The sequence below is a fragment of the Narcine bancroftii genome, unplaced genomic scaffold (assembly GCF_036971445.1).
Source record: "Narcine bancroftii isolate sNarBan1 unplaced genomic scaffold, sNarBan1.hap1 Scaffold_728, whole genome shotgun sequence".
Taxonomy (NCBI): Eukaryota; Metazoa; Chordata; class Chondrichthyes; order Torpediniformes; family Narcinidae; genus Narcine; species Narcine bancroftii.
Genome location: NW_027212234.1, coordinates 6,709 through 28,947, shown reverse-complemented (window position 1 = coordinate 28,947; position 22,239 = coordinate 6,709). Strand labels below are relative to the sequence as shown.

General features: G+C 51.0%; 1 long non-coding RNA gene across 1 annotated transcript; it reads left to right on the top strand.

The window, feature by feature from the left end:
• The first annotated feature begins 18,243 nt into the window (after positions 1 to 18,243).
• On the top strand, positions 18,244 to 20,846 carry LOC138751122 (uncharacterized). Its single transcript, XR_011349723.1, has 3 exons — positions 18,244 to 18,440; positions 19,247 to 19,383; positions 20,425 to 20,846. It is a non-coding gene; the product is annotated as an uncharacterized lncRNA (long non-coding RNA).
• Positions 20,847 to 22,239: the final 1,393 nt, after the last annotated feature.

The window sequence follows — 22,239 nt, the reverse complement described above, 5'->3', positions numbered from 1 at the left end:
GCCTTGGATGGTTCCCCCTTTTGCTTGGATGAATGATTTCAGGTCACTGGAACTTTGGATGTGGTCTCTGAAGGCAAGTTGATCAGAATCAGGTTTATTGTCATCAACATTTGTTTTGTGGAAACAGTATTGTTCAGAGCAAGGTGCATAATTATTATAAATTACAATTCTATAAATACAGTACAGTAGTTCATTGTCCATTCAGAAATCTGATGGTGGAGGGGAAAAAGCGGTTTTTGTAATGTGTCTGTGTCTTCAACCTCCTGTACCTCCTTGATGCTAGCAGTGTAAAGAGGGCATGACCTGGGTAGTGAGGGTCCTTGAGGAGAGAGGCTTCTTCTTGAGCACTGACCTCATAAAGATGTCATTAATATAGTGAAGACTGATGCCCACGATGGTGCTGGCTGAGTTTACAACCTTCTATAGTCTGTTCCTGTCCTGCGTTGGCACCTCCGTATCATAAAGTTATGCAATCAGTCAGAATGCTCTCCACAGAATACCTGTCGAAATTTGCAAGGGTCTTTGGTGTCATACCAAATTTCCTCAAACTCCTAACGAAATATAGCCACTGGTGAGCCTTCTTCATAATGGCCCCAGAATAGGTCTTCAGAGATGTTGACACCCAGGAAATTGACCCTTTCCACTGCTGACCCCTTGGTGAGGACTGGTTTGTGTTTTCCTGGTTTCGCCTTCTTGAGGTCTACAGTCAGCTCTTTAGTTTTGCTAATGTTGAGTGCAAGGTTGTTGTTGTGACACCACTGAACCATTAGCTGATCTCTCTCACTCCCGTACACTTCCCCATTACCACCTTATGATTCTGCCGATGACCATGGTGTCATCAACAAATTTATAGGAATTTGAATTGTGCCTAGCCACACAGTCATGGGTGGAAAGAGAATGGAGTGGTGGGCTCAGCACATGTCCTTGAGGTGTGCCTGTGTTGATTATCAGTGAGGAGGAACTCCTTCCATTCGCTAGATTCAAGGTCATTGTCACATGTACCAAGTGCGTTGATGGAGGTTGTTCAATATTTATATTTATATGTCACAAAATATAGTAAGAAGGGTTCTTCCGTGAACAGACTAACAGGTCATCTCTAACATTCATACATCTGTGTAAAGAATGCAAAGATTACAATGAAAAGGAAGATCGATTTGCATTGTTAATTAAATATTAAATAAATGGTAAAATACTGTTACAAAATAAACAGCATGAGAGCCCTGCTGTTGGATTCATTCAAGAATCTAATGTCTGCAGGGAATAAGCTGTCTTTAAGATTGTTCGTGCATGTTTTCACACTCTTACTCCTTCTCCCCGGTGGGAGGAGGGAGAAGAGAGGGTGTCTGGAGGGTGATGGGCTCTTCAGTTTGTTGGCTGCCTTTCCTAGGCAGTGCAAGAAGCAGATGGAGTCTGTGGAGTGGAGGGAGGTTTGGCTGATATTCTGAGCTGCATATAAAGATGAGACTTAAAAATCTAGAGCAGTGGTTCTCAACCTTTACTTTTCCCCACTCACATACCACCTTCAGTAATCCTTTACTAACCACAAAGCACCTATGACATAGGATGCCATAGGTATGTGAGTGGGGGGGTGGGAAGGGTCAAGAACTGCTAATCTAGAGCATAGGAGGCTGCAGGGTGAGTGCTGGGAAGTGTGTAGATAAGTACATGAATGCCAGCATGGATGGGCTGAATGGTCTGTTTCATGTATTCATCTAGGGTGGGGGTAAGAGTAACGGACAGTTGGATGGGTTGCATAATCAATTTCTTTTATTAAAACTATGCCATGCATTTATTTGCAAGTTACCTTCAGAACCCACATTTAAAATGAATGCAGTATGTGATGTGTCATTAATTATGCCTGTGGGAGTGGGTACCCCTACTGGCAGGAGAGTGTATAATAGCACTACAACTTGTGATTTTCTTTATAGATGTTTTTAAATTATGTTATATTTAGACATAGAGCACGGTAACAGGCCCTCCCTCCACCCCCCCCCCCCTCCCCACAAGCCCATGCCACCCAATTAACCCACAACCCCCATTTGTTAGGAAGGGTGGGAGGAAATCCACGCAGACATGGGGAGAACATATAAACTCCTTTCAGATAGTGCTGGATTCGAGCATGGGTCATTGGCACACTAATGCACTAACTGGCGCTGTGTGTTGACAGAGAAGCCTGTATCCAGATTAACCATGTGTCCAGATTTATTATCATGGATATGTTTGTATGTAAATTTCCAGATGAGCAAAATTACTTGAGATGAACAGGAACGATGTGGGAGAAATATCTGCAGGCTCATCGGGATTTTCACTAAATGTGTGTTCCTTATCTTGCACTGTGCTGAAATGGAATGGGAAGCTCTTCTGGTATCATGTTCAGATTCTTCAATCATCGGTAATTCAATGAAAATTTAGCTGTATGCAAAGAAACCCCCATTAGAAACATAGAACACAACGGCGCAGAAACAGGCTCTTTGGCCCATTGACGCACCCGGATCAAGCCCTCCACACTCTGCCATCTATGGACTTATCCAATCTTCTCTTGCTTGTTGATATTGAATCTGCATCCACAACTTCCACTGGCAGCTCGAGGTCCAATCAATAATTTGTTAACAGCAGTAAGAACCAGATTTTAATTTTTAGAGATACAGGCACAGAAACAGGCCCTTCCAAACCCACAAGCCTGCAATGCCTAATTAAACTTATAACTCCACACGTCTTTGGAACATGGGAGGGAACTGGAGCACCCAGAGGAAAACCCACACAGACACAAAAAGAAGGTACAAACTCTTTACAGACAGTGCCAGATTCCAACCCAGGTTGCTGGGACTGTAACAGTGTTGTGCCGACCACTCCACTAACCATGAAGAAAAGAAACGACATGAAAGACATAATATAAATGTGAATCATTGCAAAATCCCCAGAGATAATGTGTACGTTTCTTGGTGATGACTGCGTACTTTTTCCACAGACCAAATGATTGATGTTTCTTTGGACCGGACTGGGAGTACAGGGAGCTTGCCATCCAGCAGCCCCTGGGACCAGGCAGAATGTTTTGCATTTTATAAATCACCTCAAGTTCTGAGATTCTATTTAAAACAAATTCTGAAAATTTTGTGAAACAACAAAGTCTGCAGATGCTGTGATTGCAGTTAATACACAGAAATCCTGGAGAAACTCAGCATTCATAGGAGACAAAGATTTATAACTAGTGTTTTGGGTAAAATTGTGCAATTCATTGTTGGCAAATGATCTGTTGAAGGTGTCTCCAGATTCAGGAACTGTCTTTATCAGTTTCTGCTTAAGATTATTCATCATCTTCCCTTAAAGTAATTTCAGTGGCAGGTTGAACTGATTCCCTCTCACCTCCAGCATCTGTTGTTGACAGAGCTGTCACTGTGACACAGATAAGGCATGTGGAGCAGTGATTTGTGCTCTCCATATCCTTGTGAGAGACTGTGGGATTACCTGATAATTCTGGAGTTCAGCAGGAGTGAGGGGTATGAATTGTACATAACACCACGGCTCAAATTTTAATCAGCGGTTAAACTCCATGGTGCGGGTCCTGTCTGGGGCACTGGAGGACTAAGGGCCAAAGTTCTAGCATGCCCTCACCAAAAACTGTTCCCTCTGGTCCTCAAAGCCTGTTACAGATTATCTCCATCTTGTACTCAACCAGATAACAGACTTGTGATGGATAAGAGCGTGGTCTCTCCCAGGAGGAGTTCTCTGTCAGAGCTCTCTGTCAGAGCTAGTCAGAGAAATCAACCCCTGCTGCTTTACCATTTGTTATTGAGTTACTGTGTTTCTGTTTGACAAGAACGGAAAGTTGAGCATTTGTACTCTCTGTAATGCCAGGAATCTCTTTCAAATGTTTTCTGGTTTGTTGAGACCATGGTTTGGAAGCAAGGTATTGGTGGGGTCCTCTCTGTTCAAATAGCAGCAGCAATTGTATTCAGTAGTGAGGGTGGGTGTGAAACGACTGGTGTAAAAAGCTATTTGCAAGTTAGGAGTCAAAGATGGGGAATGGAGAGGGGTGGGGGGGTCAAGAAATTGGCAGTTGGAACACTTCACTAAGGCATCCAGAGCTCCTTTGTGGCTTTCTCTACATTGGAGAGACTGGACTAGGAGATTAATTCGCTGAGCACCTTCACCCTGTCTGCACTCGTGACAGGGATCTCCCAGTGGCAAACCATTTTAATTCCATGTCCCAGTCCCACACGTATGTCTGTCCACGGCCTTGTACTATCTCACCAAGACCACCTGTAAATTGAAGGAGGAACACCTGATTTTCTGTTGGGGCAATCACCAACTGGATGTCCTTAGCATTAACTTCTCCAGTTTCTGCTAATCTGCTCTCCTTTCTTCTCCCTGTCTTTTTTCCCTCAGCTTTCTATCCCCTTCCCTTTATTCACCAAGCCATCCCTGTTGTGACTCCTCCCTCTCCCCCCACTTCTCCACCTACTGTCTCCTGCTTATTTTTGTCTTTAAAAAAAAGGACACTGACCTGCTGAGTTTCTCCAGCATTGTGTTGTGACTTAAATAATGGTACCTGCAGACTTTCGTATTTTACTTCAGTACGTTTGTTGTGAAGTTATCCACAAACCGAACATAATAACGTGGAAAACAGGCTCTTCTAGTCTATGGCAAGCTATTATTCTCCCTAGTCCCACTGGCCTGCACCAATTCCATATCCCATATTTCATGACTTAAACGAGGTTGTGACCAGGGTGTCTTTCTTGAGCTTGGGAGGGAGCTGAAGAACCCCATGGAGTTAGTATCTGAATGAGGGGCTGAATGGCACACAGTGGCACCAGGAAAGGAAAGCTTGGCGAGATGTCCAGCTTGTCCCTCTGCCTCTTTCTCGACTTGGCGGCAACGCTGAGACTGGCCACCGGGTGGCGGTATGGGTCGAGGGCAGCAGGGCTCTCTCCACCCGGAGGCATCACCGAGAGTGGCCACAGGGTGGTGGTGTGGATCGGGGGCAGGAGGGCTCTCTCCGTCCGGAGGCAACGCCGAGAGTGGCCACAGGTAGGCGATGTGGGAAGGGGGGGGGGGGTTCCCTCCGCCCGGCGGCAACGCCAAGATTAGCCACAGGGTGGCGGTGTGGGTCAGGGGCTCCCTCCGCCCGGTGACAATGCCGAGAGTGGCCTTGGGTGGCGGTGTGGCTGGGACTTCTACCGACAGCAGCGGGCCGATGGGCTGAGTGGCCGCCGCCTTTTCTTTTGGAAGTTATCATACACCTCTTCCTGTAACCTCTGTCTCCTCTTAATCAAGCCGATGTCGGATCCATTGGGGACCCTGTCGAGTTCCCCGAGACTACGGAGGACCCCCCCCCTTCCCCCCCGTTTCATGGTCCTGTCCCACCACCAAGCCTCGCTGGCTGTCCTGATCCGGCCACCCTGTCCCCAAACACCTGGTCCAATATCTGAACACTTTGGGGTGATCTCCTTTCCCATCAGGTTCCGGTTTTTTAGATTTAGCCTATTTTTGTCATAACCGGAGAAACTCAGCTGGTCTGTTCCTAAAAATAACAAAATTGCACGTTTCGAGTTCATCAAGGTTTAGAAAACTTTATGACACAATATGTGGGGGAAAAGAGGCAACAAATACAGTAGAAACATTCGCAGCTGCAGATGTTGAGGAACAAAGTGATGTTTCAATAGTGCAGACGTTCCGCGTGTGCACCGAGCACAAGGGTGGGGTCTGTCAGTGGGATGTCAAGCACTTCGGCAGCTGCCAGGAGTTCCTGGAGTGGCAGACCTAGCCTCTCCGACACACACACACACACTGACCGTCACTGGGGGTCGGGACCCACACACTGACCGTCACCGGGGGGTCGGGACCCACACACTGACCGTCACTGGGGGTCGGGACCCACACACTGACCGTCACTGGGGGTCGGGACCCACACACTGACCGTCACTGGGGGTCGGGACCCACACACTGACCGTCACTGGGGGTCGGGACCCACACACTGACCGTCACTGGGGGTCGGGACCCACACACTGACCGTCACTGGGGGTCGGGACCCACACACTGACCGTCACTGGGGGTCGGGACCCACACACTGACCGTCACTGGGGGTCGGGACCCACACACTGACCGTCACTGGGGGTCGGGACCCACACACTGACCGTCACTGGGGGTCGGGACCCACACACTGACCGTCACTGGGGGTCGGGACCCACACACTGACCGTCACCGGGGGGGCGGGACCCACACACTGACCGTCACCGGGGGGGCGGGACCCACACACTGACCGTCACTGGGGGTCGGGACCCACACACTGACCGTCACTGGGGGTCGGGACCCACACACTGACCGTCACTGGGGGGTCGGGACCCACACACTGACCGTCACTGGGGGTCGGGACCCACACACTGACCGTCACCGGGGGGTCGGGACCCACACACTGACCGTCACCGGGGGGGCGGGACCCACACACTGACCGTCACTGGGGGTCGGGACCCACACACTGACCGTCACTGGGGGTCGGGACCCACACACTGACCGTCACTGGGGGTCGGGACCCACACACTGACCGTCACCGGGGGGGCGGGACCCACACACTGACCGTCACCGGGGGGTCGGGACCCACACACTGACCGTCACTGGGGGTCGGGACCCACACACTGACCGTCACTGGGGGTCGGGACCCACACACTGACCGTCACTGGGGGTCGGGACCCACACACTGACCGTCACTGGGGGGCGGGACCCACACACTGACCGTCACCTGGGGGACGGGTCCCACACATTGACCCTCACTGGGGACGGGACCCACGCACTGACCCTCACCGGGGGGTCGGGACCCACACACTGACCGTCACTGGGGGGGCGGGACCCACACACTGACCGTCACTGGGGGGTCGGGACCCACGCACTGACCCTCACCGGGGGGTCGGGACCCACACACTGACCGTCACCGGGGGGGCGGGACCCACACACTGACCGTCACCGGGGGGGCGGGACCCACACACTGACCGTCACCGGGGGGTCGGGACCCACACACTGACCGTCACCGGGGGGTCGGGACCCACACACTGACCGTCACCGGGGGGTCGGGACCCACACACTGACCGTCACTGGGGGTCGGGACCCACACACTGACCTTCACTGGGGGGGCGGGACCCACACACTGACCGTCACTGGGGGTCGGGACCCACACACTGACCGTCACTGGGGGGGCGGGACCCACACACTGACCGTCACCGGGGGGTAGGGACCCACACACTGACCCTCACTGGGGGACGGGACCCACACACTGACCCTCACTGGGGGACGAGACCCACACACTGACCGTCACTGGGGGGACGGGACCCACACACTGACCGTCACTGGGGGTCGGGACCCACACACTGACCGTCACCGGGGGGTCGGGACCCACACACTGACCGTCACTGGGGGTCGGGACCCACACACTGACCGTCACTGGGGGTCGGGACCCACACACTGACCGTCACTGGGGGTCGGGACCCACACACTGACCGTCACTGGGGGTCGGGACCCACACACTGACCGTCACTGGGGGTCGGGACCCACACACTGACCGTCACTGGGGGTCGGGACCCACACACTGACCGTCACTGGGGGTCGGGACCCACACACTGACCGTCACTGGGGGTCGGGACCCACACACTGACCGTCACTGGGGGTCGGGACCCACACACTGACCGTCACTGGGGGTCGGGACCCACACACTGACCGTCACTGGGGGTCGGGACCCACACACTGACCGTCACTGGGGGTCGGGACCCACACACTGACCGTCACCGGGGGGGCGGGACCCACACACTGACCGTCACCGGGGGGGCGGGACCCACACACTGACCGTCACTGGGGGTCGGGACCCACACACTGACCGTCACTGGGGGTCGGGACCCACACACTGACCGTCACTGGGGGGTCGGGACCCACACACTGACCGTCACTGGGGGTCGGGACCCACACACTGACCGTCACCGGGGGGTCGGGACCCACACACTGACCGTCACCGGGGGGGCGGGACCCACACACTGACCGTCACTGGGGGTCGGGACCCACACACTGACCGTCACTGGGGGTCGGGACCCACACACTGACCGTCACTGGGGGTCGGGACCCACACACTGACCGTCACCGGGGGGGCGGGACCCACACACTGACCGTCACCGGGGGGTCGGGACCCACACACTGACCGTCACTGGGGGTCGGGACCCACACACTGACCGTCACTGGGGGTCGGGACCCACACACTGACCGTCACTGGGGGTCGGGACCCACACACTGACCGTCACTGGGGGGCGGGACCCACACACTGACCGTCACCTGGGGGACGGGTCCCACACATTGACCCTCACTGGGGACGGGACCCACGCACTGACCCTCACCGGGGGGTCGGGACCCACACACTGACCGTCACTGGGGGGGCGGGACCCACACACTGACCGTCACTGGGGGGTCGGGACCCACGCACTGACCCTCACCGGGGGGTCGGGACCCACACACTGACCGTCACCGGGGGGGCGGGACCCACACACTGACCGTCACCGGGGGGGCGGGACCCACACACTGACCGTCACCGGGGGGTCGGGACCCACACACTGACCGTCACCGGGGGGTCGGGACCCACACACTGACCGTCACCGGGGGGTCGGGACCCACACACTGACCGTCACTGGGGGTCGGGACCCACACACTGACCTTCACTGGGGGGGCGGGACCCACACACTGACCGTCACTGGGGGTCGGGACCCACACACTGACCGTCACTGGGGGGGCGGGACCCACACACTGACCGTCACCGGGGGGTAGGGACCCACACACTGACCCTCACTGGGGGACGGGACCCACACACTGACCCTCACTGGGGGACGAGACCCACACACTGACCGTCACTGGGGGGACGGGACCCACACACTGACCGTCACTGGGGGGCGGGACCCACACACTGACCGTCACTGGGGGGCGGGACCCACACACTGACCGTCACCTGGGGGACGGGTCCCACACATTGACCCTCACTGGGGACGGGACCCACGCACTGACCCTCACTGGGGGGGCGGGACCCACACACTGACCGTCACCGGGGGGTCGGGACCCACACACTGACCGTCACTGAGGGTCGGGACCCACACACTGACCGTCACTGGGGGGGCGGGACCCACACATTGACCGTCACTGGGGGTCGGGACCCACACACTGACCGTCACCGGGGGGGCGGGACCCACACACTGACCGTCACCGGGGGGTCGGGACCCACACACTGACCGTCACCGGGGGGTCGGGACCCACACACTGACCCTCACTGGGGGACGGGACCCACACACTGACCGCCACTGGGGGACGAGACCCACACACTGACCGTCACTGGGGGGACGGGACCCACACACTGACCGTCACTGGGGGGCGGGACCCACACACTGACCGTCACTGGGGGGCGGGACCCACACACTGACCGTCACCTGGGGGACGGGTCCCACACATTGACCCTCACTGGGGACGGGACCCACGCACTGACCCTCACTGGGGGACGAGACCCACACACTGACCGTCACTGGGGGGACGGGACCCACACACTGACCGTCACTGGGGGGCGGGACCCACACACTGACCGTCACTGGGGGGCGGGACCCACACACTGACCGTCACCTGGGGGACGGGTCCCACACATTGACCCTCACTGGGGACGGGACCCACGCACTGACCCTCACTGGGGGACGGGACCCACACACTGACCGTCACTGGGGGGCGGGACCCACACACTGACCATCACAGACTCTTACTGGGGGACGGGACCCACACACTGACCGTCACTGGGGGGCGGGACCCACACACTGACCGTCACTGGGGGGCGGGACCCACACACTGACCGTCACTGGGGGGCGGGACCCACACACTGACCCTCACTGGGGGGCGGGACCCACACACTGACCGTCACTGGGGGGCGGGACCCACACACTGACCGTCACCTGGGGGACGGGTCCCACACATTGACCCTCACTGGGGACGGGACCCACACACTGACCGTCACTGGAGGACGGGTCCCACACATTGACCCTCACTGGGGAATGGGACCCACACATACCTTCACTGGGTGACAGGACCCACATACACTGATCCTCACTGGGGGGGACAGGACCCACACACACTGACCCTCACTGGAGGACCACTCACATTCACACACCTCCATCCGTCCATGACTCCCTCACACACATCTCTTCCCACTAATCACCTCTTGTTACTTACCCCTGAGAAGTGGCTCACTTGTTCCCCCACCACTATTGTGGGCTCCAGACAGTCCTTCCAAGTGGGGAAAAAACGATTCTGAATCTGTAGGTGTTGTTCACTGTATCTGATGCTCCTATTGTGGTCACTTACGTCAGGGAGAGTGGGAGATTGTTTCATTGAGCACCTTCCATCTGTCTTCAATAAGATAGTCGCCGGACCCCCCCCCACCGAAGTCAACCACTTCAATTCCACACCCATTTGCCACACTGACATGTAAATGGCCTCATACTGCCAAGTTGGGACTATTCCAAATCAAAGGATCACCTTGTATTCTGTCTCGACTACTCAGATTTCCATTAACCCACTCCTCCCCTCCCCATTTCCCCAGTTCCTCTCTTTCTCCGGTCCTTCCATCATAGAGCTTTCCTTCTTACCCCTCTACCCCGTCCTTCTTACCCCTCTATCCCCGTCACTTCTCTGCTTCTTTCTCTTCTACCCTCCCACATGCATCCACCTCCTCCTCTTACCTGTGCCCCACCCCGCATTTTTATTCCGATATCTTCCTGTTGTCCGTGTCTCCTGACAAAGGGCCCTTGCCCTTTACTTCCCATGGACGCTGCGTGACTCGCTGAGTTTATCCAGCGCATTTGTGTCTATCATCAGACCCCAGACTTCGCTCTGTGTGTATCTTTCTCCCCCTCCCCATCTTCCCCTCTCCCGCCTCCATTTTCTTCCCCCTCGTCCCCTCCTTTCTGCCCCCCCCCCCCCTCTCTCAGACATGTTCTGTTTTCATGTCATCCCCAGTGAGATTTTGCCCTGATATGCGCGGGTCTTGAAGCCCCTGGAACCCCATCACCCCTGTTCAAGGTGTGGAAGCGTGGCCTCCGCTGTCACGCTGTCTGCTCACTGGATCCCCTTGTCTATGTGGACCCCGAGTGGGTATCCAGGACAGAGAGGGGCACCTCCCCGCTGGCCCCAGTGCGTTGGACGATATTTCGGTGACGGTATCACATTGTTTCAACGCGTTATGGCAGCAAATCGGTCTGTGTGGCCGTTTCCCGGAGAGGAAAAAGGCATTGACAAGGCGGATGGAGCGACATTGTGACTGCGTTAGGAGGGTGGTGTTTCCTCTGTGGCCGAGATGACCCTCCCTCGGGGAGGTGAGACTCAACGCGGCTCCAACACAGAGGAGAGTTGCCGGGCCGCATTGCAGAGCTCCCTGCGCCTTGGCCAGTTGTGGCAGCTCCAGCGGATCGAATTCAGTCCCGTCCCAGCAAGGTCATGGTCGGTGAGGGCCTTCCACTGCCAGGCACCCGGTGGCTGCGTGAGGCCAAGGCTGCTGCCTCGTTCTGCATCTGCTGAACTTTAACACTCGTAATTAAACAGTGAAATATGAGGTGACTGTGGTGAAACCCAGCAGATTCCTCGTCCTTTGGGAGAGGATTGACAGACCATCCTTTCTGTGTGTCCCCACCCCGTTAGAGAAGTAAAACCACGATACTGGAGAAAGTCAGCCGGTCAAACAGCGAACTTTATGTAGAACCAACCTATGACCTAGCAGGTTTTCCAATGTTGGGAACAGCTACATTCATTTAAACAGCCCACGTGCTTGGAATGGAGCTGAGAGCCAAAAGACCAAGGCCCAGCCAACCCAGGCATCGTACCCCGACCTCGCCTATCCCTGTGTTGGGGAAGGGGGATCTCCAGATCCCCCAGTCTCATGGCACCAGAGACAGGTCCTGGTGAACACTGTGGTGTGGATTGTGGAGGGTCATGTGATCTCTCCATCTAGAACCTGGTCATAAATCACTGCACCTGCCAATCAAGGTGAAGTGATCAGCGCACACCTGGTCATTGGCCCCTTTCATTGCCTCATCGATACTTGGTCTGGACCTTCCGGCTGATGGCACTATGAAGCCCACTGCATGGGAGCCATCTGCCACTTTTCTTCTGGAACCAACCTGAGCTCCACTCCAGGTTGGGAACCATGGGCAATGCTGGAGAGTCGTTGGTCAGGTGTGACAGGGAGCTGTGGATTGTGTGTCTAGAAATTACTATTCCAAGTTTAGTTCTGATAAGAGCCATGCCTTCCAGAGAAATCTAAGAGTGGCAACTATTGTATATTGTAACTTGATTGTATAACTGTCTATCTGTGGGTGGTTGTGAGTGTGTTTAATCCAGCAAATGTGCATGTGTGTGTTTTATCCCTCTTGTGACTCCCCTACGCGTGTAAATAGAAACTACTGTTCAACCAGCCTGCATTCAGATTCATTGCCCTTGGGCAGTTTCACACACACAACACCAACTCCCTTCCTCAGCTAGAGAATCCAGGCTACTCTGCATTGGAGATCAGAGAGATTTACAAGGATGTTGCCAGGACTTGAGGAGCTGATTTACATGGAAAGGTTGAACAGATTGGGACTTTACTTCCTGCAACATGGAAGAATGAGGGGAGATTTGTTAGAAGTATACAAAATTATGAGGGGTATAGATAGAGTAAATGCAAGCAGGTTCTTCCATGAGGGGTTGTGTGGGACAAGTCAAGGTTATTGTCATCTGATTATTCAGTACAACCTGATGAAACTGTTTTCCAGTCCTCAGGGCAAAACACATAGACTACACAACTAGACATAACACACATACAGATGATACATATGCAGGACACAAATAAATAAACATTGTTTCATGAATATGAGAGTCTTGGATGGTTAGTGTGATCAGTTCCTTTGGTCGTTCTGCATTCTCACTGCCAGTGGGAAGAAAGTGTTCCTCAGCCTGGTGATGCCGCCTCTGATGCTCCTGCATCTCTTTCCCAGCAGAAGCAGCTGAAAGATGCTGTGTGGGAGTGGTAGAGGTCTACTAGATGGCATGGGTTAAGGGTGAAAGGTGAAATGTTTAAGTGGAACATTAGGGAGAGCTTCGAGCTGCCATTGGAAGTGGTGGATGTGGGTTCAATTTTAACATTTAAGAGATTAGACAAATGCAACATGTGAAACGGGGAGTTGGCATGTCCACTGCCAACTCAGATGCCCAGTGAGATAATGGCAGGTTTGTTGTCCCAAGCCCAGCAATACAGCGGGTCTGAGGGCAGGATTGGATGAGCCATGGTGAGCCATGGCCTCTGAATGGAGGAGCAGATGGTGGAGGGTTGCTCCAGTTTGCAAAGTTTTGGATTCAGGCTGGAAGCAGATGGTGGGGATGGCAATGGGTGCAGGAGCTGGCAGGGCTAGAGGTGGGTGGGGATGTAGTGAGGAGCATGGTGAGTGCTGGAGACCAGAGGATTGTGGCAGTGAAGGCTGGAGGGGTTTTGTCTGGAGGGAAGGACCAGGAACTGCTGTATAATTGAAATCTTTGGCTCCTGAACAACATTTGGCATGAAACACTATTTTGTTCCAGTCCCAGATTGATGATGTTCCTGGAAGATGAAGGCCTCCTGCTCCAGGGTCTCCCACCTCAAATGATTCTGGTCCTGGGAAGATGAGTCCACATCAGAGCCTGCTGATCCCAAGCCCCCTTTCAGTCTCCAACTGAGAGAGGGGAATGGGGGTTCACTGTGAGAAGCACAGCCTTGCCCCTCCTCTGAGAGAGGGGAATGGGGGGCTCACTGTGAGAAGAAGGCACTGATATCACAGCCAGTAACTGCCACTGGCCATCCGCAGTGGACATCACCTCCGGCCATCTCCTTGTGATCAGGAGATGTGGACATCACTGGGCAAGGACAGAGTGGTTGTCCAAACTTGAGCCAGAGTCACTTCTATGTTGGACCAGTTTGGGACATCAGGGACCATGTCCGGCTTTGCAACAACCTGTGGCTTTTGAGGCCACTGTTACTAAGTCCAGCATTTCCTCCCAGATACAATGACCTCCTCAAATGTCCACCTCCCAGATGCTGCAGGTGGGGTGTGTGATCAGTACTGTAGGGTGGGCTGAGTGGGAGTAGCTTGCCCTGTCTCTGGAGCCCAATCCACCATTCAATCAGCTGGCTTGCCTGCAGAAGGTAGTGGGTGACAGTCAATGAAACATAATCTGCCTGGAGGTCGGTGACTAGTGCTAACCGCAGGGATCTGTTCTTGTTTACCCCCACCACCACCCCAAATTGTGTGGTTTTTTTTAATATAAATGACTTGGACAAGTAAGTGGAGTGGTGGGTCAGTAAGTCTGCAGATGTCAGGAAGATTGGTGGTGTTGTTGTAAGCTACAATGGGATATAGACAGGATGTGGAGTTGGTTCCTGAGATGAGGCATTGAGGTATGAAGAAAGGATGAGCAGCGTGGACCATGGAATGAGAGGTGTTTGTATTGAGATGAGTTTCTGAGGGGGTGTGAAAGGGTGGAGACTGAGAGGATGTCAGGCACAATTTCAGAATTCATGACCTACAACATTGAAGGGCTTGGCCTTCTCTCTTTCATGATTTTATTCCATCTGTACTATCCTAGACTGATCATGTATTGAGAAACAATCCACCGAAGGAACTCAGTGCTGAACCACACCAGGAGAGATAAACAATAGACGTACACTTCATTCAAACTGACGCTGCTTGACACACGGATTTCTCATTTCTAGAATCCAGTGTGATCTAGTTTCATGTTAGAACTCCTGTCCTTGGGAGTTCCCTCTGAGAGGCATTGATCATGTAGAGTAGCCATTCCCAATCACTTTTCAGATATGGCCCTCCTTAGACTCTGCTCAAAGTCTATGGACCCCCCCGCTTGTGAAGCAGTCAAATTTAGTTGGTTTCTTCTGTACTCCTATCGATCACCGAAAAAACACAAAAATGTATTTGTCCATGCCCCCCCCCCCTTAAATGAGCTGTGGCCCCTGGGGGTGGGTTGTGTGGTTCCTGTTGAAAATAGCTGCCCTAGACCCACTAATTACTCTACCCTAAACAGAAGTGTATGGCATGCTTTAAGGACTGTCTGGTTGACATAGGGACTGTCCCTTTAAGGACTGTCTGGTTGCCATGCACAAAGTGTCTGGAGGTGCAGGGAAGTAGGTGAGATTGTGTCAGAAGTTGGGCAGGTCCTTTGGCGGCCACCAGTTTCTGGGCATAACCTGCCTGAAACTATCTCACTCTGGATTTGGGCCAATTTTCCAAAATTATTTTTGCATGAGCATTAAAGGCAACAACACTTGAGTACATAAAAAATAGGTGAAACCAAATCTCTAGGGAAAACTCTCTAGGAGGCCATGTGGGCAGCAGGAAGAGATGAGTGTTCTCCTCTGGACCGGTCCAGGGAAGCAGCTGTAATGCCCACTCCCACCAAGAGGAATCTGATCCCACATCAGCAATGGAGATGCTTCCAAATCTCAACTGCGGCAACAACATGGCAGGTTTCCACAGCTCCATCTCACAGCAGATTAAGCACCTAATGTGCACCTTAGAGCAGTGGTTCTTAACCTTTTTTCCCCCACTCATAAACCATCTTAAGTAATCCTTAACTGACCACAGAGCACTGACGGTACAGGATAGCATTTGGCTGGGTTGTAGGATCTGATGAAATGTTGGGGGCTGGGTTGGTTGAATTTCTCCCAGCTTGCTAATATATCCAGGTCAGGAAGATTTGCTCAGGGTTTTGACCTGAATCCTTTATCCAGGGTGAGGTACATGTTCCATGGCAAGCTGTGAGCACCTCAACCAGGGTTGGGTCTGGAAACTAATCGTCTCCCTCTGCTTTAAATGATACTACGGATCTGAGACTGAATGGTTTTCTTTTTTTGTAAATAATTTATTGTGAATAAAGTCTTTTTGGAAAAAACAGAGGGAGCAGGAAGGGAGGGAGGCAGTGGGAGCACCAGCATCTGCTCAGTAACTCGCATTGTCCTCTGTATATTAATAAAGTGGGAGGACTCTCATAAACACAAGGCATTTGGAACTGGTCACAGAAGAGCCCATTACAGCAGGCGAGCAAGGAGTTAGATTTAACGGTGAGGGGTAAAAGGAGGAAGTCCCAGAACTGTCCCTCAGCTCGACAAGCCCCATTCCAGTATCCTGTTCATGGAATGAAATGCTCACAGCCAAGGCCATTGGGTGCAGCATGTCATTTGTGCCCATTAACTCTTGCTGACCTCTCTGGGCTGGCTGCTAAAGGTGAACAGAGGGAAGTGAGAATGATCAAGTGACCAGAATAGGAGGTGGACAGAGTTACCCCTCAGGTTTCTGTTAAATACATTTACCTTGAACCTATATCCTCCGGTTATTAATTCCCATACTCTGGACAATAGACTCTCTGTGTTCCCCTGATTTATTCCACTCATGATTTTGTACAGCTCTGAATGATTCCCCTCATCCTCCTGTGCTCTAAGGAATAAATCCCCAGCCTGCTCAACCTCTCCCTATCACTCAGCTCCCCCCCCCACCCCAAATCCTTGTAACTCTTCTCTACACCCTCTCCAACTTGATGTCATCTTCCCAGATACACAGACTAAAGCTCTAAATCGGGCCGCACCATCTATACTTAGTGTTGTAAATGTTGAAGATTGATGTGCCAGAAGCCTTTTGACCACTTTTTCTATCTTGTTCCAGTAGTCCGAGATCCCTCTGCTCTATAACACTCCCAGATCCCTACCATTCACTGTGTAGGTTCCACTCACATTAGATCCCCAAAATGCAACCCCTCACATTTCTCTGTATTAGATCCCGTCGACATTCCTCTGCCCATCTGATCAAAATCCTGGTGCGATCTTTGGCCACCATCTTCACTATCTATTCTAAAGGTTGAGAAGTTAGCTCAGAGATTCTTGGGCTATTTAAAGAATAAGTGAGAGATTGGGAATTGAGGCATTGGGGCCCTGACACAATAGGTAAGGTGGGGTAAATCAGCTGTGAACACATTGAATAACAGGTCAGTATGGAAGCATCTGGTGGGCCACAGCTTCTGCTTTCTTCTCTGAGTGTGTGAGTTGGTATGTGTGTGTTTGTCAGTCCATGTGTCTGTGTAGCAGAGTGTGTGCGTGTGTCCCCAAGTACCTGAAAAGTGTTGACAATGTTGGAATGGAGCTACGTCATGGAAATGAGTGAAGTTTTAAACTTCCAATACTAACCAGCATTGTCTTGAGGCTGGATTGTACTATTTTGGGTTTTTTGGTTGTTTTTGCATTCCCCTCGCTTCTGTCACCCTCAATGTAAGACACCCTTGGTGCAAAACGCCCTCAGTGTAAGACACCTCTCCCATTTTAATTTTTGTTTCTAGTTTTCCTGGAAATGCTTGTTTTGTCTGCCCTGAAGCTCCGAATGGGGACATGTTCAATTTGTGTCCTAACCTGTCCTCATTATTCTGATATCCTGTGTTCATTACCTCTTTTGGTTGCCGGGTGAGTCTGACAGAAACTCCCCGTCGGTCAAGGGTTGTGTACCTTTGACTGCACTCTTTCATTTACATTTGCGTTGACCCAGCGCCTGCCTCAGGTGGCTCTGAGAGAGAGGCCTTAAAGCAGTATAATGCAGTGTTAACTGGATCCTCTAATATCTTTTAGTTGTGTTTAACACTTGCAATATCCACAAACTCTTGGCCACAAGGGTCATCTCAAGAAGCGAGAAAGGTACAAGTTTCAGAGGCAGGAGGAAGAGAGTCTCTTCAGAGACCTTGAATGTCCTTAGATTCGCTTCCAGCGTTCCCACAGCCTCTGCAGCCACACAAGACTCCAGTTCAAACCATCGGCAACCTGAGCTAAATCTCCAATATGATCTGGAAGCCTTGAAGCCCTGAGGTCTTTCTGGACATGAGCACACGTTAGGCCTTTTTATAGTGGGGGGAGGGGGGAAACAAACATGAAGGTGAATATTTTCCATCTTTGTATCACTTCATTTACCTTCATAAAAGCTCAGAAGGCGGATTCAGCAGGTGAACTCCCATCCGTGTAGTGGGGGGGGGGGGGGGTACACTTAGAGTCGCTCCACCCTCTCCATAAAGGTAAAGCCACTTAAGCGGCTGCAAAGAAATGGCCCGTGACCCAGGAGCATGACTTTTAAAGCACTCAGTGTGTTCAGATACTTTATTACTCACACCAATCACATCATTTCATATTAGTGAAGGCTAAAGTTTTTTGTTCTTTTGGGTGGAAAGGTATGTCTATATTAATTTTTCACTTGCCGCCACGTATGGATGACATCACAGCGACGGCAGCACTACTGCACCAATCACCCTGCCTCCATCAGCTCTGGAAGACAGCTCCCAACGCTGATCTATGAAGGCAACGCTGGATCAGCCTTATAGGCCTTCTCCATAAAAAGGTAAGTTCACCTTTTTTCTTCTCGTTGAGCCAGCTTTAATGCAGGGTTGCACAATAAAAAGGCCTACAGGCGCATGAGGTGTGACCGCCCCTACAGCGTCAGCCATTAGTTGTAGCTGTGTGGCCCCTCTACCAGTTCTTTCCTGCTTTTTTTCTTTTAGAGCCACCTGACAGAAGATGATGGTGGAGAGTTGTTACTCAGACTCCCTGTGGCGTCCTGCAGGAGTCGGTGCTGGGTCTACTGTTGTATGCTATCTGTAGTCACGTATTCCATTACAACGTAGTTAATTTGGTTAGTTAATTTGGTTAGTATGCTGGCAAATGACATCAAAATTAGTGATATAGTGGTCATGGTTACGACAGGGTCTGGATCAACTAGGAAGGTGGACCAAGGAATGGCAGGTGGAATACAACTCGGATAAGTGTGAGGTATTGCACTTTGGTACATAGCAGGGCCCTGGAGTGTTGTAGGGGAACAGCCACTTACACGTATATATTTGTGTAATTATCATATTTTTTGGACCAATTTTGACCTCGGTGTCATTCAAGGAGTTGGGAGCATGGATGGCTGGGACCGGGTGGTAAGTTCACGGTCAGGGTATCAGGAGCTCAAATGGATGGGTGGCTGTAATGTCAGGAGATCAGATGGTTGGGTGGTGGGAGCCAAAAAGGGAGGGGGGGAGTTTGACTTTCACATGTTATCAATGATTAAACAAGTATATACGGTAGTTCCCTGAAAGTGGGTGAAGAAGACATCTCAATAAAGGGTCCCAACCAGAGATGTTGACTGACCATTTCTCTCCACAGATGCTGCCTGGCCCGCTGAGTCCCTCCAGAATCCCTTTGCCTACTCAATTCTGTGTGTGTTCGGCATACTTGGTTTCATTGTTCAGATCATTAAGGACAAGAATTGGATCATCATGTTACAGATGGACAAGATGTTGGTGAGGCCACTCTTGCCATGATGTGTGCAGTTCCAGCCTCTTGACAATAGGAAAGAAGTCATTAAGCTGCAAAGGGTTCATGAGGATGTTACTGGGACTGGACAGTTTGAGCTACAGGGAAAGACTGGATAGTTCAAGATTATTTTATTGTCATGTAATAAAACAGAAAATGGGATATTACACAATTCAGCCTACCATAAGGCAGACAAAGATTCACCTCAGCAAAAATTGCTAGCACCCCTTACAGCCAGAGAGAGAGAAGCAAAGTCACTGAAGGTCCATAGATTTGCTTCCAGTGGTCCTCCAACCTTTACATCCACGCAGACTTCAGTCTAATCATCACCAATCCAAACTCCAGATGCACATCATTGACATGATTAGAAAGCCTCGAGCACCCTTTCACATCCCAGTTCCGATACCTGGTACCCCTTCAGTCAGTCAGTGTTCTGCAGCCTGGTGTGGGTCCTTTGTCCACAGTCACCCACTGCCTACATGGGCCTAGGGCGATCAGGTGGATGAATTATCCAAGAGGAGGGGAGTCCAAAGCTATAGGGTGTAGATTTAAGGTGAAGGGTGAAAGATTTCTTTCTTTTTAAAATATTTTTATTAATTTTAATATAGGACATGTACAGATAATATAATTCAATAAAATGATTTGATAATTATATAGAATTAATAAAACATTCACTGTAACAAAAACATACATGAGTTATGAATCATATTTATAAACTCATATTCTGTACTATAATAGAAGAGAGAAAAAAAATAAAAAGAGGAAAAGAAAAGGGGATAAAAACCAAACCCCGGCCTAACAGAGTTGCCAGATAATTTATGATTAATATTAAAATAAAAATGAAGGTAAAGAAAAAAAATGAAAAGATACGAGTCAGGCAATTCTTCAGCTTCCTCTGGCAACTCGTTCCAGATACCCAGCGATGAAATTATAAAGTAAGAAAGTGAGTCATGAATGACTCCAAAAATGTCTGGAATCTTGTATTTGATTTATTAATTAAATAACGCATCTTTTCCATATTGAAACAGGGCACGATGTCGCGCAACAATTGATCACGAGTAGGTGGGACAACATCCTTCCATTTAAGCAAAATCGCACACCTTGTCAAAGGAGAGCCAAAAGCACGACTCTGAACAAAGACAGAGAAGAATCATTTTCTCCCATTGTGCCAAAAAGGGCCACCAAAGGTATTAAATCTATGTTAAACATTTTTGACAAAGTATGGAAAACCTCTCTCCAGTAATTTTTCTAGACGAGGACGTCCAGAATATTTGAATTAGTGACGCTTCTCTACTCTTACACCCGTCACAGCAAGAACTCATATTCAAATAGAAATAAGATGATTTAGCTTTAGACAGAGCACCCGTGTACCATTTTAAATTATAATGAGCACTGCCGAGCACATAATAAAGAGCTATTGACCAATTTACGAACTGTATCCTAATTCACATCCAATATGGTCAAATTTAAATCCTGTTCCCAAGCATTTTTAATTCTAACTAATGAAGTCTTATTTAAAATAGATACACAACAGTGGGTGAAAGATTTAAGAGAGACGTGTGGGAGAAGTTTTTCACATAGCGCTGGGTACCTGGAACGAGTTGCCAGAGGAAGTTGAAGTGGGGATGACTGTTATCCTTGAAAGACATTTAGCTGGCTTGAGTTTGAATCAAATTAGATAGAGTGTTAAAGAGATCAAGGTTGAATTTGACAAGTATAGAAGTACAATGAAAAGAAGGAACATTTATCACCAAGCAAGGGCAGCATGAGACCACTGTTGTGGGGACCATTTATGAATCAGATTGCTCCAGGGAAGAAAATGTCTTTAATCCTGTTGGTGGGTGATCTCACACTTGTTTCACACTGTGGTGGTACACCACCGGCCTTCTGCAGGGGTCAACCCCTGTACCTGCAGGAGTGTAAGGGGACAGGACAACACCTGGTCGGGTGTCAATCACCCTCTGGTGATAAGCCTGCGCTGGCCTCCCGAGGCCTCACTCAGAGTTGCTGTAGCCACAGCCAGCCTGGCTCTGTGGAAGTCTTTGTGGATTAAAGCCTGTTGTACAGTCTTTATCTTTGTGTGTGTCTGATTCAGGCTAACAGTGCACCACACACACTCACCAATGGGAGGAGGGAGAAGAGTGTGTGTGTGTGTGTGTGTCTGGGGTGTGATGGGTCCTTCACTGTGTCAGCTGCCTTCACTTGGCAGCGGGAGATGCAGATAGAGTCCATGGAGGGGAGGGAGATTTGCGTGGTGTTCTGAGCTGATTTACCACGTTCTACAGCTCCTTCCAACCTTAAGCAGACCAGCTCCTGTCCCACGCTATGTTGTAGTCAGCATGTCTGCTTTCAATAATGTGCCTGTAATGGTTGTTAAGGACGGTTAGATATGCTGAACGTCCTTTATCTTCAGAGAAAGTAGAGGTGTCTTCTTGACTGTTGCATCAATGTGCTTATCCCAGGTCAGGTCATTGAAGATGTTCATTCCTATGAACTTTAAGAAGTCTACTCTTTCCACTTCAGCAGCACTTTTGTAAACTTCTACTGGTTGGTTGCATCACTGCCTGGTATGTAGGCACCAACTCCCAGGACAAGAATAAATTCCAGAGGGTTGTTAACTTGGCCTGCGACATCAGAGGCACCAGATTTCACTCCATCGAGGACATCTCCATGAGGCGGTGTCTTAAAAAAGCAACCTCTATCCTCATGACCCCCACCACCCAGGCCATGCCCTCTTCACTCTGCTGCCATCAGGAAAAAGCTACAGGAGCCTAAAGATGAAAACTCAGCAGAACAAGGACAGCTTCTTCCCCGCTGCCATCAGATTTCTGAATAATCAATGA